Source organism: Nelumbo nucifera, chromosome 1 (assembly GCF_055504915.1).
Source record: "Nelumbo nucifera cultivar China Antique chromosome 1, China Antique-T2T, whole genome shotgun sequence".
NCBI classification, from domain to species: Eukaryota; Viridiplantae; Streptophyta; class Magnoliopsida; order Proteales; family Nelumbonaceae; genus Nelumbo; species Nelumbo nucifera.
The window spans coordinates 115,663,149-115,677,069 of record NC_142649.1 but is presented as its reverse complement, the minus strand read 5'-3'; the positions used below and the strand labels follow the sequence as shown (position 1 = coordinate 115,677,069).

The following is a 13,921-nucleotide window of genomic DNA, read 5'->3' as shown; positions in this document are numbered from 1 at the left end:
GATGCAGTCAAGACTGGGTTAAATGGACTAAGTAGTGAGTAGTGGAACATGTTACTCAACCTTTTGAACACACAGAAAGAGGGGAGTCAACAACTAAGTGGTAAGCGAAAATTGTCAGAGTGGATAATAAACACAGGGGCTTCTCATCATATGACAGGAAGCCTCGAGTCGATGAGAGACATAAAGAACATCATTCCATGCTCTGTCGGGCTGCCAGATGGGAAAGCAACAATAGCAGAGAAAGAAGGCACAGTTGCGTTGGACGATCATCTGAAACTGACTAATGTTTTATATGTGCCTAGTTTGAATTGCAATATAATTTCTGTGTCCCAATTGATTGAGGAGTCGAATTGTGTTGTTCAATTCACTAATAAATTCTGTGTGATACAGGACCGAATTACGAGGATGCTGATTGGAGCGGGTGAGCAGCGAGAGGAACTCTATTATTTCCGGAGTATTGCATCAGCAAGAGCAATGAAGACTAAAGAAAGCAAGACGTGTGACATTTGGCATCAAAGGTTAGGGGCATCCTTCTCATAAAATTGTTAAGTTGCTGCCTTTTGTTAGTACTAAAAATAATAAGGATGACAGTATTAAGGGTTGTGATGTGTGCTTCCGAGCTAAACAATGTCGAGAAGAGTTTGTTTCTAGTAATAACAAAGCATCTGATATTTTTGAGTTAATTCATTGTGATTTATGGGGTCCTTATAGAACTGCAGCTTCTTGTGGTGCTCATTATTTCTTGACAATAGTAGATGATTTTTCTAGAGGTGTTTGGGTTTATCTTCTGATTGATAAGACAGAAGTAGGACAAGTTCTTCGAAATTTTTTTGCTATGGTTCAAAGGCAATTTAACAAACTTGTCAAAGTGGTTCGTACTGATAATGGGACTGAGTTTGTTTGCTTGGCTAGTTATTTTGCTCAGCATGGTATTAATTATCAAACCACTTGTGTCGGGACCTCTCAACAAAACGGGAGGGTTGAACGCAAACACCGGCACATACTCAATGTTGCCCGAGCATTGCGTTTTCAAGCTAGCATGCCTATTGATTTTTGGGGGGAATGTGTATTGACCGCATGTTATTTGATCAATCGGACACCGTCCATTCTATTGAAGGGAAAGACTCCCTATGAAGTTTTATTTGGGCGACCTCCTTATTATGATAATGTGTGAGTCTTTGGTTGCTTGGCATATGCGCACAATCATGGACATGGAGGGGATAAATTTGTCAGTCGAAGCAGACGGTGTGTTTTTGTTGGGTATCCTTTTGGAAAGAAATGATGGAACTTGTATGATTTAGAGTCCGGCACGTTCTTTGCATTAAGAGATGTTACCTTTTTAGAGGATGAATTCCCTTATGCACGCAAGGAGGATAAACAACCAAACAAAGTACAAGGCCAATTTCATTGTGGAATAGGTGGGACAGATGAGGTGTTGGTGCCGTCCACTTATTTACCAGGACAAGCAAATGGCGAGATGGAGACTAACCAGCAAGGTGAACTTGTAGAAGAAGGAGTCAGTGTAGAAGAAGAAACCCACGTAGACCCAAATGCCAATACTAGTGAACCCATGCATTCTTCTGACGCCACCACAGAAAATACAAGCAAAGACAGTCCTGACGTCAGGGGGGTGGCAATGTTGAGCAACAGCAGCACTCTGATTCTCATTTAGGGCGTGGGCATCGACAGAAACAGCAGTCCACAAGGTTAAGAGACTATGTGCTTCACACCACACAGCGCTTGAGTCTCTCTCTGCATCCCTCTCCGTGTCCCTTAGGGGGCTGTTAGGATTGAATTGGGAGTCTCCGGGATTAGGAGACTCCGCTGAGTTAGGATAAAATTAGGAGTTCGTTTGAGTTGTGTATATATATATCTAAATCTTCAATGAATGAAAATAAGAAAAAGGCAAACCAGAAAAGCTCTGCTTTTATAGCAGTCTCAGCCACCAGCAACACCTCTACATGCCCCATGGACATGGGCTATGTGGAAAGAGTCCCATGGGACTCCTCATCATGCTCGAGCTTCCCAAGGAACAACACCAACCACTGCCAAACTCTGCTCAGCCTCTTCGTCATCGCTCTAGCTGTACGCCTCAAGGAGACCTCCCTCTTCCAGCTCCCCGACATCCCCACCTCCTCTGCCTGCATATCCGACTTCCAGTCCAAGTTGGATTCTCTGTCTCTCCCTTCTGATCTCGCCTCAATCAGCTTCAACCTGAGCCAGTTCGTTGCAAGACACCAACTCTGTGTCGGTATTAATACTAACCAAGACTAGCTCGACAAGCTTGGGCCCTCCACTGCACTTGACACGGCATGCTAATCTGATCTCAGCATCGGCACCGCCTGCAATGCCTGCGTTGCTACTTGGTTCAAGGTTCAAGCTAGACTAGTTTCCATCGATGGCAATAAAACCCATTCGTTGATTGCTTCTATTTCACAGTTCTCTATGCTACTGCCTTTGTGAATGAGTATGGACCCGAGAGCACGCGAGCTACCTGTATATTTGGGTTGCCACTGGCCATATCTACAGATAGCAAGAAGCACTCGGCTCTTGTTTTCGCCTTGACTGGTGCTGGAACTGCTGCTATCCTTATGTCTTGCTTTCTGGGTTTGTATCTCTGGTTCAAGCAGTGGAGGAGGAACGCGGCTAATTTGGAGGAGACCAACTCCAAGAAGGGTAATTTGGAGGAACGCGGCTACAGATAATGTCTCACAGAAGAATTTGATTGGACGTAGTGGGTTCGGTGTTGTTTACAAGGGGACCTTATCAGATGGAACTCCTGTTGCTGTGAAGATCATAGAATCAAATTTTCAAGGGGATGTAGAGTTCTGCAATGAAGTTGAGATCATTAGCAATTTGAAGCACCGGAATCTGGTCCCCCTCAAAGGCTGCTGTGTGGCTGATGAGACTGATGAAGAGAGAGGAAAACAGAGGTATCTTGTGTATGAATTCATGCCCAATGGGAACCTTGATGATCACCTCTTCTACCTATTCAATGATCATAGCAATAGTAGCCGGCAATCTCTCAGTTGGCCCCAGAGAAAGAGCATAATCTTGGATGTGGCCAAGGGGCTTGCCTGGGGGTAGTTCTACAGCGGAAGAAACTCGTGCAGTGTCCAGGCCAAGGTAGGCAGGACAAGCCTTTCTATGCTTAGAGGCTAGGAGTTGCCCGATGGGATGGCTCCACCAAAGTCAGTAGCACTGGATCATGACCTCAAGTCCAATTGTCGGGGCACTCTCCTGGCTCAGACCGGTCCATGGGAGGCACCGCTTACGTGCTAAAGGGGACAACCATAATGCAAGGCGACCATGTGCTGATGAGGTGACTTGGCACCGATGTGAAGGGTCTCCTGTATGCCGATGATGACAGGCACCTGTGTGCCATGATGATAGGCAATAGCTTGGGCCGGAACACACCCGTGCGCTAAAGGCAACGAGGTAGCTCACTCAGCTTGGGCAAGGGGTTGGCGTGGTGAAGGGTCATGCTTGAGCCAAGCTCGCATGCCAAGCCTCCCTTGAGTATAGGTAGCGCAGTGCCGGTCCAATACTGTCCCCATGAGCAAGTGTGCACCCATGAGGAACCCTGGTAGCCATGCTAGCCGTTAATCAGGGCCGCCCCGCAAGGGGATGATGGTCTTGGAATGCCAAGGTTAGGCACCCAAGGAGGTCGACCACCCCTCCTCAAAGAGTGTGTTAAGCTTTTGGTGGTCTGCCTGAAGATAACATCAATTCTACCAAAAATCTTACAGGCGAAAATGACGGTGATGTCCCTAATGTAAGCCTGCCAAGCGTAGGCAAGGCTAAGCTTGTGTCAGACCGTCACAGGCTCCCCCACTCAATTCATTGTCAACCTCGACAATGACTCCTTCTTGTGAATGCGCGTCTGTGTCCCGCGCCATCCACTCTTCTGCCAGTTCCAGGGCTCGCCTAGCCAACCCGGGTCTCGCCTATATTGGTGTCCATTAATGGGGACGGAACCATTTCACCATGCCGGCCTGCTTGGACTTCACCCCCCAGTGTTGAGGTTACTCAAACCGCGCAATGGCTATGCCGTTGAACTATGAAAGAAGGGCCCTCGAAGAAAAGTGTGTGGTGCTTCGCGGAGGTCCGCCCCATGTATCATCTTACCTCAAGGCTCAACCGTCTTCTTGGTAGCTTTTCAGTGATGCTACCGAACACGCTGATAGGTCTACTCCTCATGTTGGCGATGACCTGGGTACCCTTTCACCATGCTGGCCTACAAACTTCACCTCGCCGATTCGAGTTACTCAAACCTAGCCATGGCTTATGCTCTCTTTGGGCCCTCAAAACTACGCTTCACCTCGCCAACTCGGGCTACATCTTCACTCCGAGGGGCCCCACTGCTGCGGCCTCAAGGAGACCTAACCGCTTCAAACGCGAGTGATGGCAACTTTTACCCATGAGTTGCCGAACATGCACTCGCCTTGTGATGAGCTTTTGCTGCTGCAAGTGATCCACCTAAAAACTGAGCATATCCACCTGAAACTTTTCCGGTGTAGGGCCGCCATGCTCCAACGGCCAGTGTACCCACATTCCTAACAAGGGTCACACGTCTGCCCCCGCATGAGGACAACAACCAATGCATCTGCACCTGCAAGGGAAGTTGTTTTAAGGTCGTTGGAATGGGAACACGAACAATGAATGGCCTCTTACTAGGCCTAATAAGCAATCTGCTCGGACGGTGTACCCACATTCCTAATAAGCAATCTGCCCCCGCATGAGAACAACAACCAATGCGTCTGTCCCCGCAAGGGAAGCTGTTTTAATGTCATTGGAATGAAGACACAAACAATGAATGGCATCTTGCCAGGCCTGATATGAATTCTGCTCGATCCTGGGTGGAAGTGCCTAGGGACCGCACCCCACAATGTGCTGCTTGTCGGGATGACCGCTTCAACTGGCTCTGAGCTAATCTGCTCAAAACCAACTGCGGCTGCAATTGACTAGCTCACTCTAATACCAACTGTCACGGGGGTAGTTCTATAGCAGAAGAAACCCGTGCAACATCCAGGCCAAGGTAGGCCAAGACAAGCCTTTCTACGCCTAGAGGCTTGGAGTTGCACGATGGGATGGCTCCACCAAAGTCAGTAGCACTGGATCATGACCTCAAGTTCAATGGCCGGGGCACTCTCCTGGCTCAGACCGGTCCATGGGAGGAGCCGCTTACGTGCTAAAGGGGGACAACCATAATGCAAGGCGACCATGCGCCGATGAGGTGACTTGGCACCGATGTAAAGGGTCTCCTGTATGCTGATGATGACAGGCACCTGTGTGCCATGATGATAAGCAACCGCTTGGGCCGGAACACACCCGTGCGCTAAAGGCAACGGGGTAGCTCACTCAGCTTGGGCAAGGGGCTGGCGTGGTGAAGGGTCATGCTTGAGCCAGGCCCGCATGCCAAGCCTCCCTTGAGTATCGGTAGCGCAGTGCCGGTCCAACACTGTCCCCATGAGCAAGTGTGCGCCCATGAGGAACCCTGGTAGCCATGCTAGCCGTTAACCAGGGCCGCCCCGCAAGGGGATGATGGTCTAGGAGTGCCAAGGTTAGGCACCCAAGGAGGTCGACCACCCCTCCCCAAAGAGTACGTTAAGCTTTTGGTGGTCTGCCTGAAAATAACATCAATTCTACCAAAAATCTTACAGGCAAAAATAACGGTGATGTCCCTAACGTAAGCTTGCCAAGCGTAGGCAAGGCTAAGCCTGTGTTAGACCGTCACATACCTGCACTATGGGGTAAAGCTTGCAATATATCACAGGGACATCAAGGCCACCCACATACTGTTGGATGCAGATACGAGAGCAAGGGTGGTAGACTTTGGGCTGGCCAAGTAGAGCAGAGAAGGGGAGTCTCATCTCACCACCAGAGTTGCTGGAACACATAACTATCTGGCTCCTGAGTATGCTCTCTATGGACAGCAAGAAGCTCTTCAACTTCGACGCATTATCAATCCTGGCAGAACCCTTCTACATCTTCACCCTCACCATCTTAAGCCTCCTTCCTCTCTCATTCCTCCTACTAGCCAAGCTCTCCACTGAACAACATATCCCCAGCTTCACCTCTTCTCCCACCTTCACCCTCTCCTCTCTCTTTCTGTATGCCATCAATCCTCTTCTTGTTTCTGTTGTTTCTGTATCTACCCTTTTGAATGGCCTCACCGGCCGATTCCCCTCACTGAGAGAGTCAGTCAGTAGACCCCGTTTATATGTTGCATGGGTTCTGCTTTGCTCTCTACAGGTCTGCGTTGGATTAGGCATCGAAGAGACAATCGGTGGAAACCAAAAACAACAACCCTGTCATGGGAAACAAGGTTCTTATTGCAACTCCACCGTCCACTAGCTTCGATTTGATATTTTTATAATTTTTTTTTGTCACTGGAAAATCCAAAAGATCTCTACGACAGGTGTTGGTAGTGGTCGCTCAAAACCATTGAATTTAGTGGAGTTCAGACCCTTTTGGACTCAAGGGAAGTTCAGCTCAAATGATCTTCTAGCTGAGCTCAACAATGGCGGAAAAGAACAGTTCTATCTCCATTTCCATGGCTCCTCTGTTCTTACTCTTCTTTTGCTTCTCTGCATTGTCTTCACCATAGAGTGGAGCTTCTGGGTTTGAATGGTTAGGGTTTTAGTGAACCAGCATCTCTTTCCCTTTTTTCTATTTTATTTTGAAAATTTGAAGAAGTCACCGGCGAAAGTGCTTGGATACAGACGACGACAGTAGTGGCAATGGCGGCGGAGAAACAGGGAGTGGAATGGTTGCAAAGTGATTCACTGTAGCTGCAACCGGGGAGAGGGATGGTGAAGAAGGGAGAAGGACGAAGGGCAAAATTGGGTTTTGAAAAAAAATTATACATCACATAGTGTCACATGTGTATGAATTTCGACGGAACATTAACGGATATTAACGGCAGGGGTAGATCTAGTCAATTGTTAGAAAACTTAAGAGTAGCACAAGACAATAGCTAAACAGTAGGGTACCACGTCTCATTACGCTAAATAATAGGGGTAGTTTAAGAGATTTACCCTAATTGTAAAACAAGTCAATGGAAAAAAATGTTATTTTGCATTCCCATTTAATGCTTATTAGGGAAAATACACAAAAATCCCTCGTTTTTCTCAAAAATTGGAAAAGAAACCATGGTATGGTAATTGCTGAAACCACCCTTAAAGTTTTTTACAATTGCCTAAACCTCTCCTGAAGTTTGGTAATTGCCATCACCTCCCCTAAACTTCTTGACATAGTTGCAAGTAGACCCCCTTGGTAAAATCCTCTAACAAGAGCCATGAAAATGTCCAAAATACCCATGTAACTATTACTGAGGTTGGTTTATACACAAAAAAGCAATATAAATATTATGAGCAACAAAAAAAGAGAGTTTAAAGTTGCAATTTTACCGTTGAGCAATTGATATGAAAGGCAAATTTTGAAAATACATCAATTCCAAAAGGAGATGAGAAGGGATTGTGGTAGTGATTGATATGAAAAAAAAAATTGGAAAATAAACATTTTGGTTGAAAGTAAACTATATAGGTTTTTGACATTTTTATGCTTTTTGTTAGAAGACTCTAACACATGATCTATTTGCAACTGTGTCAAAAAGTTCATGGAAGGTGATTGCATAAGTATCAGTTAAATTGGATTTGGTCCAACCGATCCAGTCCAATGTGAATCCATTATAAATGGACTAGGTCCAATCCAATCCAATGAATATTTTGGCCCGGTCCAATTCAATGCCCGGGTCATCCAATTTGTTCAAATTCATTTTGATTTAGATTGGTTTCAACCCAAATCCGGTCCATTGATACCTATATTCTTATCTTATGTCAATGGACCAGATATTGGCTTATTCCAACCCAATCCAATATAAATTTATTATGAACGGACCAGGTCCAATCCAATCTAATAAATATTTTGGATCGGATTGGTCCAATCCAATATATCTTCTTGGTCCGTCCAAATTGATTTGGGACTAGATGGGGTCCAATCCAAAACCGACCCATTGACACCCTTAATTGCATTTACCAAACTCAAGGGGAGATTTCAACAATGATCAAAAATTTTACGGGAGGTTTTAGTAATTTACCCTTTCATTTATTTAAATTAAAAAAAGACCGGAAAGTACAGCTTATGTTCTCAATAGGCAATGTTGGGCCACATTAACCACCACGAAGAGATTTCCAACTTGCAAATGGACGAGCAATTTATTCTTTAAACTATTCCCTTGTTTTTTTAACTATTTTTAACCTATTTTTATTGGTTTAGTTCTTTGTCATTAAGGTAGCATGTGGTTTTCTCTTCTTTATTCCCACCATATGGTGGGTTAATTCTTAATTTTCTTACCTTAAATCCCACGTCTTGAATGGCAAGATATCTTCAAGAGTAAGTGATAAGGTTTTCAGTAGTTGAAGGAGCTGAACTTGAATTTGTCATATAGAAATTAATTCTTGCAAAGGTAACGAGAATTCAAATAAAATTCTGATGAAGATAACTAATAAAAATTATTAATTTTATTAATGAACTATAATAAATAAGAATAATAAGAATTTTATTAATTCTCATTACCTTTGCAAGAATTTTATTTCAACATATCTCTATATTAATGAACCATAATAAATGTGATAAACAAGAGTAATTTTTATAAACATAGAAATATAAAAAAATTCAAAAAATTTTTGAAATATATTAAATGCTATCATCATCACAAAATTTGTCACATGCAAAGCACATACACAAATACTAGTGACAATTAGTGTGATGATTCAATTAGGTAGGCTTCTGCTTATGTGCAGAATTGAATTGGTCCCATTTAGGTGCAGCCTTTTGCTGGTAAAGCATGGATAGATGACAATTGAGGCTGCCATATTTAGGCTAGGAAGACCCATTGCTCTAGGGAGTAAGGAACCATAATATATAATTACTAGCGGAGACCTATGCGATGCACGAGAAAAACTGAAAGATTGAATAGTTTTATTTACTATTAATTAATTGATAAATTAATAATTAAAATTTGCTATTAATCAACTAAAAGTATTCAAAGTTATTGTTAATATTTAAAATTTTAATAATTATACTTTTCATTTAATGTTGATTTATAAAAAATAATTATTGTTGATTTAATATGAACAAATATTTTTTAATAAGTTTAATTTTATTAATCATTTGTATTAATTTTAATAACTGTTATTATTTTCATTATTTTTAAATGGAATTTTGATTGACTTTAAATAAATAAAAATAATTACAAAAGCTAACATTTTTATTATTTTCATTAATAATTAAGAATTATATAGGAATGGCAACAAGACAGATTCTAGGCGAGGCACCCCATCTTTGTTCCTGCCCCGTCCCTAGTGTCAAGCAAGTTCAAGGCAAGGCACCCACTCCCCATTAGGGATGGGGAATCAACAAATTACCCCACCTCGTCCTCAATGTCAGGTGAGTTCAGGGCAAGGCACCCACTTCTCATCAAGGATGGAGAATCCTCAAATTTCTCACTTCGTCCCCAATGTTGGGCAGGTTCAAGGCAAGGCACCCACTCTTGTCAACCCAATATTCAATTCAATGACAAAATTGATCAAAAGGATATACAGAGTATCAACCACATGGTAAATTTCTAACAGTACACTAAATTGTCCTTAATTTTCAAAAATGTAATTTTATGAAAACCTTCTAAAATTTATTACATTTGTGTAATTTTGAAAATTTATTCAAATTTGTTTTTAAATTGTTATTAAATAATTTATTTTCTTTTTAAATGGTTTACTTACATAATTACACTAATTTATCTTATATTTTCTAATATAAACTAATTAACAATTTCCTTTTTCCAATATTATACTAATTTATCTTAATAAATTGTGTAATTATTGATTCAAATTACAATTTTCCCTTTCCCATACTCATTTATCTTTAATAATTTTCAAATATTTACAATGAAAATTACATAATTTTTCAATAGTTTTCCAAAATCTAACGTAATAACTATTCCTAAAATTTCCAAAATATTCTAATAATTCTCAATAATTATTTAATACATTTTAAATAAATTTTCAAACATTTTATATCTTTTAATTTCCAAAATATTAGTTTACAAAAATGTAGTTTTATGAAAATTTAAAAAAAAATTTACATTTGTGTAATTTTGAAGATTTGTTGGAAATTATTTTAATTTGTTATTAAATATTTATTTTTCTTAGGTAGTTTACTAACAAAATTACGTCAATTTATCTTTTATTTCCAATATAAATTAATTAATAATTTTATTTTCCAACATCATAATATTTTATTCCCCAGCTACATTCGGTTATTATCTATAATAATAGCAATAACTAAAATTTTATATTTTTTGATAATTCTTAAATATAATTCTCGATTTTATAGAAATTAGTTAAAGTGTTTTCAGTTTCTATAAAATGTTGTTAATTAACATGAATATAATAGTATTTACCCAAAATACTTTAAAAACTCATGATGAGTTAATTAATAGCAATATTTATTAATTTTTGGTAATTTACTAACCATACTAATAAGAATATTTAATTTTTAGTAATTTACTAACCATATTTGTTAACTTTTGGTAATAACACTATTTAATACTCGACCATTGAATATGGGTTGGATTAAATATTAATCATATTTAATTATTCATTAATTGATATGAATATTTTAAATGAAAGGGAGTGGATATAGATTGGGGGCAAGGATTTCAGGAATTGATTGGGGAATGGGGTAACATGATAAGTTTCTAATGGCTTAGAAGAGATACCTTATGAGAGAGATTCTAGGAATAACTTTGGGTAGGGTTGGGAATGGTCACATGGCTTAATGGGAATGGTGGGAAGGAGAGAGGAGAGTCAAAGAGAATGCATGGTGGGGGTAATGGAGCAAGGAGAGGCATACTAATGTGGACCGTCTTGCGATGCATGGGCTTTGTTAAGCGAAAGTTAAACAATAAAAATATATAGGAGTATATAATTGTTTTATATTTTAATTTTTTAACAACCAATTTGATCGAACTCGACTCAAGTTTGTTGGTTTTCTAGTATTTCCGATCGGTTTTGGTTTATCAATTTTCCAACTCGACCAAATTAGGTCAGTTTTGATTTTGCAATTTGTAAACCAACCAAAACTAAACCAACTTGACCATAGAAATATATTAATATTTTATATTTTAAATATAATTTTATAATACAAAAAAGTGGGAAAATTCTCATATTTCTTAGTCTAAAATATTTTAATATCATAAATTTAAATTTAATTTTTTAGTTTAAATGTTTTTAACAAATAAACCAAACCGAAAATAGACTCAAACTGATATCACCCCTGTCACTCCCAGGTCTTCTATAACTCAACTCCCACACCGAATGTTCCGGAGGAAATCGAATTAGGCACAAAGCCTGGTCTACGTGCACCACTACCTCCAAGGACTTTGGACCGGCTAGCCACGTCTTCCTAGAGATCTTGGACGTAGTGTGTGAAGCCCACACCAAATAACGCATATATAAAGGTCTCATTTCCAACCTCAAAAGGTATGCGCAACTTAGCCCTCACAGCTCTCTAGCATTTTAGCTCTCTCTAAAATCTCCACATTGCTTACTTAAGCATCGGAGTGCCCACCCTGGGTAAAGCAACCTGGGCACTCTGACACTGTCTCTTTACAAGTCGACCCGATGAACTAGCCGACTAGGCATTCAAGCTGTCCTCCAACAGGGAACTCGCCATTTCGGCGTCCGAGCTGTCCACCAATAGGGAGCTACCAGATTGCGCATCATTGGATATCAAATAAAAATACGACAATTACAAAAAAAACAATAAATACTGAAAATATATTAAATTAGTCAATAAATAGTGTAATCTCGAATAATAATTTAATTTCTAATAAATATTAATCAATAAATTATAAAAAAATACACAATTACTAAAAATAAATTTATAACAAAAATACATTAAATACGACAAATTAAATTTCAAAAGTTATATAATAGTTGTTTAATCTACATTAATTATTGACAATTTACTATTTGTAAGTATGGTGGTAGTTATGCTAAGGGGAGTGTCCTTGAAAGACAAAGAAAGACCATGGGTCAAAGGGGATTGAATCTAAAGTTGCGGCGTCAAGTTGTAATGATAAGGTTAATCAATGATTGGGTCAATGAATTTCATCACGAGGAGGATCTCTATTTATGGAGGAGATCTCTGAGATTTTGAAAGGAGCCAGAGATGCTCGTTTCCTACTACGAAAGGGAATATTAGATTTGTTGTCAGTTGTTAAGGGCACTGTCGGGGTTTTGCCACGTCTTCTTATGGGGATTTCTCCGAGGATCAGTTTTCCTTTCACTCAGAGATCTTCATAACTCACGTGTGATGCTACCTTTTGTGTGTCTGACTCAACTAAAGAGGCGTTAGTGACTTCACCTTCTGGCAAACGGCGTCTCATTAAACCTACGTGGTGCCTTGTCGCATTTGTCCCTTCAGCATTACATGCACAGATGACGTCTGGATGCGGTTCTCGATAGACCAGGGTGCCATAGCGATTGAGGGTTTACCACAAGGTTGAGTGCGTGTGAACCTCATCGTGGGTCCAACACGGTTTGTTTTGGCCCGAGTTAAGAATGGGCTCATCGTGATCGTGCGATGAGTTGTGGGTTCATCGCAGTTCTGCGATGCGCTATAGGTTCAATGCGATGTTTACTGTGCTATAAGGGTCTGAGTGAGCACTATATACCTACACTATTAAATAGCAGAACAAAATTAGATTTATAAATAATTATTGAAAACATGTTTATCAAAAAATACAATAAATAATTACTAAAAATAAAAAAATATAAGTTTTAGTATATATATAAATATATAATTAATGTACATTATTATTATAAAATTATTACAAATAAATATTATTTTTTGAAAGTTATTTTCTATAATTATTAATTGATATATAAGTGAAATTAGTTATTTATAATATTATTTATTTATTTAAATAACATTGTTATTTAAATTTTTTAAATATTAATTATATATTGAATTTAATAATCCGTAAAATTATAATTAGTACCATTATTACATAATTGGTCATTAGTTTTGTAAAATATTAATTTATTATTAATATGAATATAATGAAATATATTATAATTATTTTTCTAATTTATTACATAATTTCATTATTTTAACTATTTAAAATTTAGTCATGTTAAATATTTCGTTATTTAAATATTTAAATAATATGTAAAATATTTAAAATTTTTCATTATTTAAATTTTATTTATTTTAATGTTATTATGTAATATTAAATATTTTGTTATATAATTATTAGGTATTTTTAAATTTTTGTTATTTAAGATATTTAGTTATTAAAATATTTAAATATTGTTTATTTTTTAATGTTAAATTTTTATTATTTGAATAAAATTTAAATTAAATAATTTGACAAATTATCATTTATATTGTTACTACATACTTGTGTGTTTTGAATAAATATTTTAAAGTTAGTATATAATTTCATTATAATATTTAAATAATTCTGAAATTTTTTAATTAATACTTTCTTTAGATGGATGTAAATAAAAAGTGGGGGACATGATAAATAGGAATTAAGGATAATTTGGAAGAGAATCACTCTATTAAATTAGAGATAATTTAAGAGAGATAGGAGTTAGATGTAATTTAGGAGATAAAAATGAATTAGAGACAATTTAGGAGAAAGTGGGGGAAAGTGGTGCCACTTGGCTAAATATTAGAAAAGCAAATCCCTCTCTCTTTATGACTGTTAGAAATAGTTAACCTACATTATTTCTTTATTGGTTTAATGGGTAATTATGTAAAATAAAAATAAAAATAAAAAAAACTAATAACTAAAAAGGAGAGTTTGAAACAAGAAGCATGGTGGCGTAGACTGTCTTGCTGTATA

The 13,921-nt window shown here is 38.6% G+C and overlaps 1 pseudogene; it reads left to right on the top strand.

The window, feature by feature from the left end:
* The first annotated feature begins 1,884 nt into the window (after positions 1-1,884).
* On the top strand, positions 1,885-6,056 carry LOC104601924 (putative receptor-like protein kinase At1g11050 pseudogene; annotated as a pseudogene).
* The last annotated feature ends 7,865 nt before the right edge of the window (positions 6,057-13,921 follow it).